This window comes from Melanerpes formicivorus, unplaced genomic scaffold (assembly GCF_026170545.1).
Source record: "Melanerpes formicivorus ecotype bairdi unplaced genomic scaffold, bMelFor1.0.p_v2 SCAF_13, whole genome shotgun sequence".
In the NCBI taxonomy this organism is placed as follows: domain Eukaryota; kingdom Metazoa; phylum Chordata; class Aves; order Piciformes; family Picidae; genus Melanerpes; species Melanerpes formicivorus.
In genome coordinates this window covers 7,354,012-7,369,986 of record NW_027142365.1, presented here as the reverse complement: position 1 = coordinate 7,369,986, position 15,975 = coordinate 7,354,012, and the positions used below count along the sequence as shown (strand labels likewise).

Here is a 15,975-nt window from a genome sequence, read left to right as displayed (position 1 = left end):
CAGAAATGTCCTCAGCTGTTGACTAACAGAAGTTGAAGGGTACACACAGCAGGATAGTTCTCTATATAATTTTTATTGGTCTCCTGTTTGCTGAGTTATCAGTGCCTACTGAATGCAGCCATAGGACAAATTGCCAGACGAACCTTTGGTTTGACCAGTGTGACTATTTTTATGCACAATAGTAAAATCAGACCTAACAGATTTAGGTTAAGCACTGAAGATGTCTGGAAGTCCCTTTTTTTGTCATATAAAACAGTCCTAAAGCCCTGGTCTTGTCCTCACCAAAGCATGATCCTCTGGCAACAATTTGAAATAAATGATCAAAGCTTGTGGTCTCTTTCATGAAGTCTGGGATTAGAAAGGTAGGGAAGTGTTTCATATTATTTGCACAGCTTCAGAGTGATGATTCACTGCAAATGAGTTTTGGATTTGACCCACTCTGCCTTCAGAGAACCAGCTTTTAATGACAGTTGTCACACTCTGTTGTAATGTTTAAGACCTTCACAGTGAAACCTAGTGCCTTGTAACACAGCAAATGCAAACCAGGTCTCTGATGGAGCTACTCAGGTAGGCTCATAGGCAGCTATTCAATTAGGTATGGATTAGATATTTAAAGCCTAGAACAGGAAAGACATGGGACTTCCCAGGCAGAGAATCAGCATGTAACCTCTCTCAGGCTTAGGTGGTTCATGAGCCTTCTGCAAACAGATGGGCACCAAGTAAGCATTCAATTTCATCTTAAGTGTCTAACCTGTGGCATATAGAGCTGATATTCCTGTCTATTGATTAAAGGATGAGCTTAGATGTGCTATCTAGAACAGATACTTTATATGGCTAAAATCAGTTGAGTGCCCCACTCCAATACTCTATTTAGAACGATGATAAAATCACTGGCCAAAATATGTGAGGAAAATACTCAAAGGAAGAAGAAAAAAAAATACATATACTCATCTCAGTAACAGAGAAAGAGACACCAGAAAATAAACCTCAAACAAGTACATGCTGATTATAAAAAATATTGCCATAAGAGAATATTTATGAGAATTAGGATAGCCAGGTTATTTACAGCAATTGAAGGAAAACAACTCAACATGAAACTGTCTCAGTTTCCTCTCTTCAGAAAGGTTACTCATGAGAACTCCCACCTCTTTTTTCCCTTTTAGCTACAAATCTCTTTTATAGGTTTTACTCAAATTGCCCTTTACAACCTCTTGATTCAATTTGCACTGGATTCTTTCACCCATCACTTTCAGATAAGCATTCTGTTGTGTCCAAAGAAGTGTTTGCATGGAAAACAAATGTGTGTGTGTATATATAGATATATATATACACACACAGATATACACATATACATTCATGTAAAGATCCCCTCTTCATATACCTTATACTCTGTTTTATTCCAGCTGGTATGAACAGACTCACACATTTAGATCATTATTCAGAGCCGATTAAAGTCAACAAAAAGCTCACACTGACTTCAACAGACATTAGATCATGTTCACAGAGAGGGTAATAGACCTTTCAGCAGAGGAAATGAAAGTGTAATAATATGCTGGCTTAGTGCATAATCATGTCTTCATCTAATAATGAGCCCCAGTGTCTGTAATAATCTACTGGTTTCTTACAGATAAAAGGTTTACTTTTTTGGCTTAGATCTAACTCTTCTCATATCGAGGGTCAGGGATTCAATTCCCACCAACAGCCACAAAATCTGAAGGGAGGTAGCTCTATCTGTGATTGGAGGCAGCTGGGAATGATGTGAATTGTGGCTCTTAGATATTATCCCTTTTAGAAGAATGCCTCTAATAGAATGGTTTAGATCTTGAATTCCTGAATCATGTATTCTTCCTCTAATTCTCTGCCTCAGAGACTGTAAAACCTAGGGTTTTTTGGTGAGCATATCTAAGTGGAACATAGCTGTGATATCAAACTATATGTAGCTCTGGTAATTGTAAAATGATGTAAAATGCCAGCTCACGTTCCCAGACTTTGGAATGTTGCCCATCCTGGCACACTGTCAGCGTGCTTCCAAGGAAAGATTTAACCAAGGTTTCCCAGAGCATCACAAGATTCCTGGGCAGAGCTGATCATTCCCAGAAGATTACTTTGGAGGATAAGAGAAGCTGGCAACATGGACAGGGGCCGTTTGGTGCTACTTGAACACTGTACCACTCCCAGGTAATTGAAATTTCTCAGAACTGTTGGAGGAAAAGGGTCTATGTCTGTCCCCCAACATCTTCATCTAATAACAGTCTCACATAAAAAATCCTGTTGTAAAAGTCAGGTGCAAGTGGAATTACTGCATTTAAGGAGTGGACAGCTACACTGGAGTGAAAAAATATTCTAATTGCTGGTCTATATTTCTCGTGTTTAAAAAAAGTTTGGCTGCAATGATAATACAGGGGGAAAAAAACCACCACATAATCTAGACTTTTATAAGAGCATCTCTACCAAATGGACATGTTTCCAGCTGACATCTATCTTTGATCTGTAGGGTAGGTAGGATGTGAAAAGAAAATCCAGTATGCTACTGATTCAGTTGTTGATAATGTCTTATCAGTGTTGTACAATGACTCAGAGCCACTGTGTACAACTTCTCCAGATCACAAATGGGTGACACATTATTGACTGCAAAAACGAACCTTCCAGAGTGAAGAAAGCAAAGGACATTTTCACATTTGTGAAAAACCCTTCTCTAGCAATGTCTGTCACTGGAAGAAACAGAAATAACAATACCAAAAGACATAGAATTGATTTCAGGACTCTGCTAAAAACTAGAGAGAAGGCTAATCAACTGTGGCAGTCTTTCATCTGCTATAACACACCACACTTATTCTCTTGCAGGTACCTTACAGGAAAGACAAATGAGAGTTTAGACAGGAAATACTCTCTAATGATGGATTCTGACATGTACAGGTCACCAGGATCACAAGGAATATATTCCAAATCCATCTTCTCCTTCACCTTGCCTTCATGGAATCTTCACTTCTAAGAGTTACCAAGGCTATAAGATGCTATTCTTTTTTTACAGATTCCTGTATTCTGCTTTTATTTCTATGTAAGAATGCAGCTGTTACCCAGATTTAGCAATAACTTCATTTCCAGGATGTCCTCTACAAAGATTGCCAAGAAACATGATTGTGATCCCCATCTTTGGGTATTGTCTCCACTTCAGTCTGTTGTCTTACAGCAAGACAGGTAATCATGAGCACTCCAGGCCTATAATGGCAGAAGAAACTTCCCTTCAAAGTACTATATCCATTTACTCTAGTGTGTAACTAGATGTAAAAAGGAGATGATGTTCAGCCATGGCTATTACCAAGCCAGAGCTTCTCCATTTCAGTTCTCAAACAAGGTATCACATTGGCACTACATAAAAAGTATATGAAATACCTGAGATTCCCCAGGCAGAACTTGGAGCACAAATTTATACAGGCCTATTATGAATTATGAATACTGTGTTTAAACCTGATCCATGAAGAAAGCACATGGACTTTTAAGTCAGTAATGAGACTTCAGTTCAGTCTGTTGGTGACAGCTTCTCCTCCTTTTTCTGACCTAGAAAACATATCACAGCATAAGCTTGCATAATCATAATATCACTCTCTTAACTAGGGTATAATGCTATAGCTAATCACAGTATTGTCACTATAAATAAGCAAAAAGACTTGTAGTGTAATCATTATGTTGATTTAGCTGTTCCACAAACTTTAAACAGTAGCATGCCTGGCTCCTATGATGAATGCAGCTTTACACCATGTAAGTTCTCCCAATGCCACATTACACAAAGTCATTCTGCTTTTGTCTTGTAAAATCCTTGTGGGTGGGATTGCATCTCACTTTAAGCATCCACAGAAAAGATGTTAGCTGCCAAACTCAGCGTCTCTTTATGGTCAGCATGGAGAATCAGATACTTCAAGGATGTGATTCATTTGACCTATTTTAAGATTAGAAGAGTAACACCCTACAGGTCCTGTATTTCAACTCCATCTTAAAGACAGGCAAGGATTGACAAGTTCATAAGTAGACATCTATGCAAGTGAGCCCTGTGCACAGGATCTTGCTGTTTGAACTGTTCCAAAAGAATACTGACCTCATTCAGGATGTCAGACAAAATTTGAAACATGATTCAAAAGACTGAAAGTGTCCAGAGGGCTCAACCGTTCACTCCTTGTAACTTCTTAACAGCCATTTCCCTAGTGCTTAAACTTCTAAATACCCCATGTGGTGCAGCCAGTAGAACTAATGGTACGTGTTAGCCTCCCTTCAGAAAACAATTTATTGGATGGCAGATCCTAGTGGATTCATTTTTTGAAGAGTAGTATCAAAAAAGCTCATTAAAAAAAGAGTACTTGAATTTTGTAAGGTTTGTGATAACTGTGAAAATCACATTCCTTGCAGTGTTTTGGAGGAATTGCTATTTAGGGACAGAAATAACTAACCAAGATAAATCTGGAAACACAAAGAAAGGGAGTGACAAAAAAATACCTGAATCAAATTATTTCATCTCATTAGTGTAAGTACTGCAGCTTAGAGAAAAATCAGCACTTCCAGTCTCTGCTGTACCAGTTCCAGCAAGGAACCATTAGACTTTTCTGTCAGTGCTTCCAGAACTTGTGCCCATTCCTGAGACACACTGAATGCCCTTGACTCCAACCAAAGCCAAAGCTCTCATGACGCTGTGAGCATCCATACTAGCTTGTTGCTTAGCTAAGATACTCCAGAAATTTGTACCTCACAGCATCATCTTTTCTTTTCATCTGGGGATTTGTTGCTAACCATAAGCTTCAATGCTTATCCTTTTAAAGGAAGTGTAAAAGCATTCTTTATTCTGCCAAATTCTGATTAACTTATTCATTAGATATTCTTGATTTATTATGGTTAACCACTATAACCAACCATAAAGCACTCCAAAAATCTGGCTATTCCTGTTCTTAGCACAATGAGGTAAGAAAAGGAAGAAAAACAGAAAGAACATTTTAAAATGACATTGACAGGAATCTGTTTTCAGCTACTTAGCCTGACTGTCACGGGATCCTTCTGGAATGCACTTGGAAACCTCCTTTAGTGACCATAACTTATGAGAGAGTACTGTAATAAAAGGAAAACTAATAAACAGAAGAAATAGAACCCAGTGATTATGAAACAAGAATTTTTAATTAATACTGGCTGAATTATTTACAACAAAAGATTCAGTCACATAATTGCAAAGCCTTTCATGAGGCCACAGGCAGCAAATTCATTTAGCTATACTAAATTCTAAAAGTACTTCCACTGCATACCCTTCTTATATAGCAAATAGAAGATCAAGCACAGGAAAATCAACAATAGCATAACAAAAACAAGCTGAAGAATGAGAGGTCTGCTTTCAAAACAAAAAGGATAAACTTCTATTTAATTATTCAGTAAAATGATTTAAAACTACAAAGGCAATAGAACCGCTGTTAACATTTCCATTAGCAAGCAGCATGTCCTTCTTCCTATTAGGTTTATTACTGCTAGCAAGGGGCTGTCACTGTCTGCAAGCTACTCCATGCTTCATGTGGCTCTAACAAAAACAAGACCAGATCAGCCTCAGACAAATCTGAAGGAGAACTCAGTCTTTCTTTAAATCAACCAAGTGGAACAGGACTTGAAAGAAAACAGGGGAGATGGTCAACCAGGTGGTGTCAGGGAGCCAGGATATCTGCAGTGCTGCCTGCTCCAACAGGTTTCCAGGTACATCAGTCTTCTGTGTTGATCAGAGACTGGTTTTGTCTAATCTGGTCATGGACTAGTGCCCAGGCAAAATGCCCAGAGCAGTACTGGCTGTTGGCCCCTGCAACAGCTCCAGGATGCTGAATCCTCGTGGGTGGGCTAAAACAGCCTCTTTTGAACATTCAGCATCTGAGCATCCTCGTGACAGTATACACAGCACAGCATGCAAGAGCCTTCTGGTCTCATCCCCGGGATGGCCAGGGACAAAGGACATTGGCCAGACACGTGCCAACAGCGACTCTCTATGTGAAGGCTGTGGGGTTTTATTGCACCTGAAAACCAACACAGGGGTTTAAAGCAAGAATATCTTCTAATCTTATTAAATTTCCCTTAAATGTGTTTAAGGTGAAGGACGTGGTTTAGCTTGTGTAGTCTGAGAAAGGCTGAAAGGAATTAGAGATGCTCAGGATGTTTCCTCTCTGCTTCACGTTTGTTGAGGTGATGAATGGTTCAGACACTACCATTCCAAAAGGAAAACAATAGCAGTTCAGAAGGAATTTTTTGAGCCTGGTTGTAAGTCATACAGAACAGATTTTCTGTAGGTCAGGGAAAATGTACTGGTGAGCCACCAGAAAGACAATGAGTCTACCAGACAGTGGATAAACTGCTCAGAGCAGAACTGGGATCCCCCACTCAGTGTCTCTGATCATTGGTTCTGAATTGCAGCAAATAGGTGCTGCCAATCGTTTATCACTTCTGTCTATTCTGCTAGAAGCATCAGACATGCAACAGCATTTAAACAAGCAGCTGTGGGCTCAAGAACAAACACACAATTGTATACTCTCCAGTCACAAGGAAACCCTTGTCCTTCTTCACCACAAATTCAAAGCATCAGATAAAAATTACATTGTGCTTGAACTGGTGCAAACTGAACACAGATAAAATGCCAAACACAGTCAAGGTTTTTGGAATAATGCCCAAGACAAGAAGCCTACCCAAAAACCAGTCACGATCGAGTTAGTTACACCAAGCACTATCTGAACCCAAAGCTGCTGCAGTGGGGATGGGGGGCATTTGATTTACTTTGTTATTTGCTAGGAAGCAATGATTGGTTTTCAGGAAAGCATCTAAAACACGATAATAACTCGATCTTTAATGCTTTCTCTTTTTTTCTTCTCTTCTTTTCTTCCCAACTTGTCACTCGCAATCTCCTTATTTCGCAGCCATTAGCCTGTAATCTTTGCAGCTCATCTGCCACCTTGTGGCCTCATTGCAGACTTCTCCTGCAGCTGAGAAGGAGGAATGGGTTCTTTAGTAAAACCTCTGCATCTGCTCTGCTCTTGCCAACTTGGCAGACACAGTGGTCTTTACTATCACCAGCCTGATTAGCTTTTCATTCCACAGTGTCAAAAATTAGAAATCCAAATATGGAACTGCTCATCCAGCAGGCCACATCTGTAAGCTATTAATGGAAGTTGGTCTGTGAGCCTTGTATACATGTGTATGTATGTGAAATAGAAGCAGTTACATCTGTTAAATCATGGGCATGAAGTTCAGAATATATGCATCATATAGCATGATATATATACATGTATTTAAGGATAGAAAAAGAGGCTGAAGACCACCTTGTGATCTCATCCAGTCAATCTTCTGCAAAGCTGGACCCAATCTAACAGATTATTCCTGGCAGGTATCTGAGCTTTTCATAAACCCCTCAAATAACAGAGATTGCCCAGCTTCCCAAAAAACTATTCAAGCACTAATTGCCTTACTACTAGAAGCTTCTTTTCATATTTAAGGTAAGACCTTGGGTTTAATCCCATCAGTTTCTGTCCAACAGAAACATGATGAAGTTTATTACTTCCTTTCACAGACACATAAAACATTAAAGAATGGGTGTTAGTTTAAACTGGTTCTCTGATACTAACTGATTCTGGCACTGCTAAATGGTGGAGATTTTACATTAGTATTATCTGGGCCTGAATTATTCACAAGTATCTAGAGATTTTTGCATGTCCAGTTTATCTCATTGAAGAGGCTTGATTTCTGAAGTGTCTCTCTGCTAAAATAGGTCTCTCTATAGAAGAAAAAAAAAATAAAGTTAGAAAACTGGAAACTAGGGCACCAGAAATAACTGGCTGTTTTCTAAATTCCAGACTGATATTGTGAAGAGTGAATCAACATCTTTATCTTAGAGTGATAAAAGTTTTAGCTAAAGAGGGTCCAGGTGCTTCATCTTGTTATCTTGAGAACTTTGAAAATGACTGCCAGTGGCACATTCCTCCTCCCCCACCCAGCCACCAAAAAGGGGGGAAAAAAAAGCCTTTTCTTCCCTGTATTTCAAAGACAACTGCTACTCCATCTGCTGCAGCAGAATGCACTTACAGAATTGAACTGCATGATCTACATGCTGATACCATTGTGTGAGCTGCACAGTTACTGCTCAAAGACAGATTCTATCTACACATCAAAAGGATCCAATAGAATATTCCAATGTGAGGTGTACAGAAAGAGCAGTCACTTGTACAGCTAGTGCCATGCCTACTAAAGGCACTTATGTGCATCACTGATATTAATCAGGGGTGACCTTATTACTCTCTACAACTACCTGAAGGGAGATTGTAGACAGGCGGAGATTGGTCTCTTCTCCCAGGCAGCCAGTACCAGAACAAGAGAACACAGTCTCAGGCTGCACCAGGGGAGGTTTAGGTCGGATGTTAGGAAGAAGTTCTCTACGGAGAGAGTGATTGCCCATTGGAATGGACTGCCCAGGAAGGTGGTGCAGTCACCGTCATTGGAGGTGTTCAGGAGGAGACTTGACAGGGTGCTTGGTGCCATGGGTTAGTTGTTTAGGTGGTGTTGGATTGGACGTGAAGGTCTCTTCCAACCTGGTTTATTCTATGTAATTCTAATGACATCCCTTAACCTTATCTGGTTGTTTACTGAGATCTGTTTTTTACATAAAATGTCACCTGGCACACAGTTTCTGTGGCTGAAAGGGTGAAAGAAAAATGTACAGCAGAACAGACCAAGGAGATACAATAATTTAACACTCTTTTCAGTCTTTGCTTTGAATGGTCCCTCCCATCACCACTTTTCTCAAGGGCAGAAATCAAATATGCTTTCTGCCTTCTGTGGTGCTACCTACCAATCTTCTTCTCTAATACTTTAGTCCACATCATCTGTTACACACCTGAAGAAAGGCTATCAGAAGATTCTCAGATACAAATAAGGCAATATTGACTTCGAAGACAGAGATTCTTTCTAGCCTGTAACATTTGCAGGCTGCACTGTAGGCACATTAGAAAATGTTAACCCCTCATTCACACCAGCCCAGTTAAACCTCATCTTGTGTCAGTACATGGCAATAAGTGTGAATCATGACCAGAGCAAGCTCCACACCTTTTCTCATTAGAGAATTTTAGGTTTCAAAACTGATTGTGATAGGAAGTGCATTCGTTTAGCCAGAACATCCTGAAAGATCAGAAAGCTTTGGCTGCCATTTATTGACAGGAGATGAAACATTAAAACTCAGCTCACTACAGAGGGCCATGTCTAATACTTCCCTTAGAAGGTCACTTGAATTTTTGCCCAGGAGGCTATGACGGCACTTGCTGAAGGTGCTCCTCCTGCTCTTTTGCTCATATATCAATCAATATGTTTGCCAAGAGCCAAGAAATGTTGTAGAGTTTCAGACAATTTTGCCTGTCTACAGTTGCTGGACATGAAGAGGGTTAAAAAATACACTTGCCAGGCTGTGTCAGATGAATTTTGTCTCTCCCAGAGCAAGTCCAAGTGCAAACCCACAGCTTTTTCTGTTGCTGAAGTACCACAAATCCCTCAGCTTGTCTCCATGGAGGTGCCTAATGCTCAGGGTTGAGCCTGCTCCCAGCTCTCCCCAGATTTGCTGGAGGAACTTCCCCCACAAGCCCCAGACTTTTCTACAGGAAGCCACAAGTACACAGAAGCCATGGCAGCTCACTAGCACTGGCCCTGATGCTTGAAAAGATAAATCTCAGATCCTTTCTCAATACTATGTATGTGCTGGGAATGGAAAGGGAGAAGTGCTTGATGATAAATGTTAGGTAAGGGGGCTCAGCTGTTGCTGGCTCAAGGACAGCCGCACAGAGGAAGCAGCAGACTGTGGTAACCATCATGCTTCAGTCTCTGCCAGCCCTGAAGCCCAATGCTGCCATTTCCACTGGCAGAAACCAATGCCAGGAAGCCTCTCAGGCAGTATATTGCCCTCAAGCAGGAGGACAGCACTACAGACACACTCTGTTTTCTGATGATACATCATCTACCACAATGCAGGCCTCATCAACAACTAATGCACGTTTTCCATGAGCTAAGGATTTACTATAAGTGGGCACCAAGTACAAACTGCATTTTGTTGCTTTCCACTTGAAGTGTTTGTGCTGCAAAACCAAATGCTGGTGATCCCTGCTTTAAAAATAACAGAGCACAACAATCCAGCTGCCTCTAGGGTAAAAATATATGTCAATGCTGTTGAATTTCCACCCATGAGGTGTATTACAGCCATCAGAATGGTCCCCACACCTCCATAGGTTTCCACTGCTGTCTGAAAATGGAGAATATCCACCTACTACACCCATTTGATAGGCACAACTGTTCACTGGGAACACACACAAGACAGTCAAGTTTGTTTAAACTTTTGATAAGACTGCAAGGAAAGGCTTGCAGGAAGAGCTTATGTGTAAGAAGCAATATCCACTGTATTACAATGGAGATCTGTACACTGGCTCCCTCAAGATCAAGCAATAAGATGAGTGTGTTGCAGAGATCTCAGAGCACTCTGTCCTAAGTACTTCCCAAGCAGTCCAGAAAGCACTCTAATAAGGTATGGAGATGGTCAGAGTAAGGAACAGAGAAGATAAATTCCTTGTGGCCACTGAAGACAGAGTGTGGATAAAAAACACAAGGATATGTAAGAAGGAAGAGGCAAGGGAAGATTCAATATGGTTGGTGGAGAAGAGGATAAAAGGTGGAAAATGTGTAGCAGGGCCTTTGGAATTGGAAAAGAAAGACGACAACATTTATAAGCTAGGCAGAAACCCTGTGGAGCATCTGATAAGATCACAGCTGGGTCTCATGTGCTACTCTTTCTTCAAATTTCTCACTTACATATGCATATAAGACCATCTGCATACATTATTTTCTATTTCAGAACGAGTCCAAAGAGCTCCCTTGAATAATACATTTGTTAGCTATACCAATATTTTAAAAATAAAGCAGTTCTGCATTATTTGTTCCAATATGTCTGCAGTTTAAATTATGCTGCAGCAGAATGTTTCAGCATGAGTTGCATTTGAAATATAAAATTGTTTATGCTGCCTTTTTTCCCCCCCCCCCTTTCCAATTGAAAACAACCCAGTGTACCAGATGTAATGGATTTTTAAACACATTTATCAAAGAATCTTTCCAAGCAAGAAAAAGCCAGTAAGTGGAACACAAATGGACCTTCCTTACATTTCCCTGTGGTATGGCTGTGTATTGTACAAAATAACCATGCCAGAAGCTTACACCCTCTAATTACATTTTCTTTATATTTGAGATGAATCAAATTTTCAGCTTAAAAAAAAAAGAACTAATTCTTTAAGTACCATAATTAAGCAGAGCATGCTTTTCTCCATGCCTTTCTCTACGCAGTCTTCCTCCCTGCCATTCATTATGTAGGAAAACCCAAACAAAACTCTTGAGACTGTGGAGCACTCCTGCCAAAGGACTTGTCTTTTGTCATTAGAGAGCTCAAAGACAGTTATTTCTCAAATGAACAGACCCAGAAATAGGTCATTAGTTGCCTACCTGCCTACCATGGGCACAGCCTTCTTCTGTTCTTACTGTGAGGGGCACTAAAAGACTCTCTTACACCCATATTTACAACTTCTCTGGATGCAAGTGTTGAAGAAAGGCCATACTGTCATTGTGCTGATATCTTTCCTCCGGGGAAAGGGACTTTGTTTTATGACTTAATTTGTCCAGGCAGAACAAATGGTGAATGGTTTTGTGGTTGTCCAGAGTGACAGTTTGATTTGCTTTTTCTGAACATCTCTGTGCACTATGAATGCTTTATATAAACTTTAATAAGAGCTCAGATTAAGAAAATATCTGGATTCCGCGCCACTGATATTTCTTTTAGGAGGAATTGATTTTTCAAGGCTCCAAGATTTACCATTGTTTAGGGATAATAAAAAGCAAGTTGTTGACTTTCCCACTGGCTGCCTCAAAAGAAAAGTTTCTTGAATCTGTGCTGTCACTAAATACCCAATCCATCAGCAAAAGAGCGCTATGTGAGTTTTCAGCCTTAAATTACTCAGCCAAGGACACTCATGAAAATATTATGAAATAGAAGATAAAAGTTCATTTCAACTTAATCATTATCAAAGTGTAAATTGCACACCATATCCTCACAAAAATTATCAAGAGTTATGAAGACTATAGGTAAACAGCAACAGCAGAGCTACCAGTTATAAGGAGGGGTTTGAGCAGGGTTTTAGCCATGCCTAGGCTGCAGCTGTAAATGCAGGGAATTGCAAAACTGAACCTGTTGTTTGACCCAGAGATGTAAGAATGGTTGGGCTTTTTTTTCACACTGTTGCATCCCTTGTAGATTAATGTTGTATCAGTTTTATGGTCCAAAGGAGAGGAGTAATTTATCCAGCAAGTCCAGGCAGTAACCTCAACTTACAATCCTTACCAATGTGACCTGAAAACAATTCATGTGGTGAAGTTCTGCACATCTTACCCCACACGCATCACTTTCAGACTTTGTTCTGTGCAGAACACAGCAAAGGCCTAATTTTACCCTTAAACAGGTTCATGCAGACCTCAAAGATTTCAGACAGCCATGTCTGGCCACATCTGAAAACATACTTCAGTTGAAATCTCCATCAGCTCCCACTGCCTCAATGTATATTGTAGTCAGACATATATCCACCCATGAGTCCTGCTATGATGCTGACTGTCAACTCTGCTTCTGATGAGGAGAATCTCAGGATGAAGGACTGACAAGGCTTAAGGCTAGTGGATAGATAGGATGGGGAATACCCCCAAAAAAACCTACCAAAAGCTATTTTTTTAATAAGAACTACATGACTGGTATTTTGAATATTCACTGCAACAGATATGCCAAGAAGGAGGAATGTGTTTGACAGGTGTGAAGATGTTATCACTCCAGTCTACTCCACCAGGGATCAAAGAGAAATTCTGAATTCTTGCATATTTCCAACAGGCTTTGGGGTCTTTATGGATCCGGTATTTGTACTCAGACATTGCAGCAATGTGTTACAGAAGGAGCTCAGTGACATTCACATAGAAGGCACTGTAGTGAATGATCAATAGGTTTGTCCTTACCCAGATCTTTGTCTGAACAGAGACTCTCTTTCTTGAGCCAGGTTGTTGTTGCTCATCCCTGCAAGCTTTCTTAACACCCAGAATTTCTTAGCTTACACACAGTGTGACAGAGGAGAGTATCTCTCTGGTACATCATTCCGCATTTCTTCTCACTCCTTGAACACTACTCAATTTCTTTTATGAAGAAATGTTTTACCATGAAATCATGGGGAAAAAAGCCTGGGAGGGACTTTCAGGCACAGAATCTGAGGGTCTTTGCCATTCTTGACACAAGCTTGTCTGCTTTGTCACTTGTTCTTTTAAAAAACAGCACTGAAAATTCCTTAATCTCCCCCAAAAGACAGCCAGTCTTGGTCTGAAGGAAGGTTCAACACAGAGAAAACAAGTCATTAAAAGATACCTGAAACTTGGGTAAGTAACCTTGCTTAAAAATAATGATGATCTTTGGACACATGTGTTTTGATTTTAAAAAAGAATCATTAATTGAAATAAAACAAACCCCACAAAATGTCTCTGCAGTTGTAACAAAACAAAGAAATGGAAATGAATGTGTTTACAACAAGGATGCAATCAGAAGAGGCAAGTTTCCTAAACCCTCTTTTGCTATAATCACAGCTGCATGGAAGATGCAGGCAAGAGCCCAGTGTTTTTCTCAGAAAACAATTTCTGTCTTGCTAGGACAGTAAATTATGCTCACTGCTACTTTTTAAAAGGGCTTTGAAGGAAAAGGGAAGACATCACATTCTAGAGACCACAGCCTGTCAGTTTTAACTGCACCAAGTGTTGTGCTCGTTGGTGTCTCTGCATCTTTAGTGTGCCATTAATACACATTGACTTAATATGGCAGGCAAAGCTTAACTTCTCCCTGAATTTGCTCTAAAATATCTTTGAGAGTAATGGTGCAAAGTAATTCTCTCTCTCCTCCCATGGATGTACAGAGGTCTGTGCACGCTTGCCAGGATGTGCGTACACATACGGGTCACCTATGCACTCATCTGGTTTTACATTCTATTATATTATTGTCTTCCTTTAATATATTTAAGCTTCTAAATATATTCACTGAAGCTTGAAATATAAACTATAAATCAAGACTATTACTAAGGAACAGGTGGTCAAATATGGCTCACTCATCTGGACTGAGATTGGACTCATTACTTCACTTATCTGAATGTCCACTCCTGGGCTCCTTGAATGGTTTATGGGTAGCAGGAAATCTTGACAGAGCTCTTCAGCCCATCTTAAGGTAGATGCATAGAATTTCCTTTGTGAAGTAAACCGAGTTTTCTACAGGGAGTATTTTCCAATGTGAGTCACATTGTGATTATATAGAAAGCATGACAGGAATTCATTTCAGCTAATATTTAGCTTGACTAGTTGTCTAACCTTACACTGTAATCACAGGAAAAAGGAGGCACCCCTTGCTAGTAATACATGCCCCTTGCTCAGACACTGCTGTTAAGACAGGATGAATTAATTACCTTCTGGAGATGCTGCTCATTCCTTGCCAGCTTCAGTAGGACCATGATTTTGGCCAGAGCCTCTGGAGACAAATATAGCACAAAAAAAGTATTCTTGTGCTTTAATGTGGGTTACAAGCATAGCTGCCTTTCCCACTACCGGTGGGTTTGGATCCTCTAGTGTTTTGCTGAGAATACGTAGTCCTACGTCAGAGCACCAGTGAACCACTCAAATGTTTAACTGGACCCTGAATGCAGTTATTGACATACTTGCAAATCAAGTGGCTGAGCTGTTTCCTAGGTGTTGGAGAAGCAACTTAAAAGATCTCCCCTTAAATCTAAATATACTTGAACAAGTACACAGATCCATACAGTTTTCAAGTACTCATTTCTCACATGCTGACAAATATTACTGTGTATTATTTTCTACCTTTAAGAGAAAAGACTGAGCAACCATCTGATTGACAGACTTCCCAGCCAGAATACCAGAATAATATAGAACTATGATCAGATAATGTTTAGGAGTGTATTTTAAAGTCATGCCTAAAAATGTAGGCATAGAAGTGCACTTGAAAGACAGCGAGGTGAGTCAGACATCCAGCAATTACATTGTACTTACAATGAGTGTGAAGGTTGCTGCTGGGAGGTCATGAGAGATCACTTTGTGAAGCAGTGTTAAACAAAGGAGTTGCCTTGTGTCTTTCTTCAGAGCTGGTCTGTGAAACACAGCACCTAGTAATTTAAAGGTGACAGGAAGAATAAGGCAGAGAGTTTTCAGAAGAAAAGCCTGGTCATGTCCATTTACTTCCATTTGCAACAGCATGGGCAAGAAAAGATGAAAGATGACTTTGTATGTAAGTCAGTGCACCTCGGCATGCTCCAGCTCTCTGCTGTAGGGTGAAGAGGAACTCTGATGGTCTTGTTCAGGATCTTTTCCCACCAGTGAAGCTTGATTTCATGCGCTGAGGTTTAATTCTAACCTCCACTGACAGGCAGAGTAGCTCATATTATAGATATGACTGTACATGGAGCGAGCTGCTCAGGAGATACAAGGACTGCCCTGGTGTTTCCAGCTTCAAAAATATTTTTTTTGCAATGTTTTCATCTGAGCTCAATATTTTCCCTGTCTTTCTTTAGTTTGACCATGCCCAGCATGCAAAATGAAAGCAACTCATAGGCTCTTTCCTTTGTACAGTGAATGAGATGAGCATTTGAAAAAGTGCTTGATCATAGCAATCTCCTACAACCTTGATATCAAGTACCAGCTGCTGGTCCTGTGGTGTGCTCCCTGTGTTCACCATCTATGGGTTTTCTGACCTTGTGCCCAATATTCTGGGCCCAAGAGTCATCATCTGCATGCACTGCAGTTAAATTTAATCTTAAGATCATAGAATCATTTTGGTGGAAAGGACCATAGAGTTAAGACCATAGAGTTCAACTGTTTAAC

At 40.2% G+C, this 15,975-nt stretch overlaps 1 long non-coding RNA gene across 1 annotated transcript in view; it reads right to left on the bottom strand.

The window, feature by feature from the left end:
* Positions 1 to 14,549: 14,549 nt before the first annotated feature.
* LOC137445026 (uncharacterized) overlaps positions 14,550 to 15,975 on the bottom strand; it is a 44,446-nt gene continuing 43,020 nt past the window's right edge. Inside the window, exons 2-3 of the long non-coding RNA XR_010988313.1 lie at positions 15,148 to 15,260; positions 14,550 to 14,611 (exon numbers count right to left, since the gene is read on the bottom strand). This is a non-coding gene — a long non-coding RNA (uncharacterized lncRNA). The remainder of the gene's footprint in view (positions 14,612 to 15,147; positions 15,261 to 15,975) is intronic.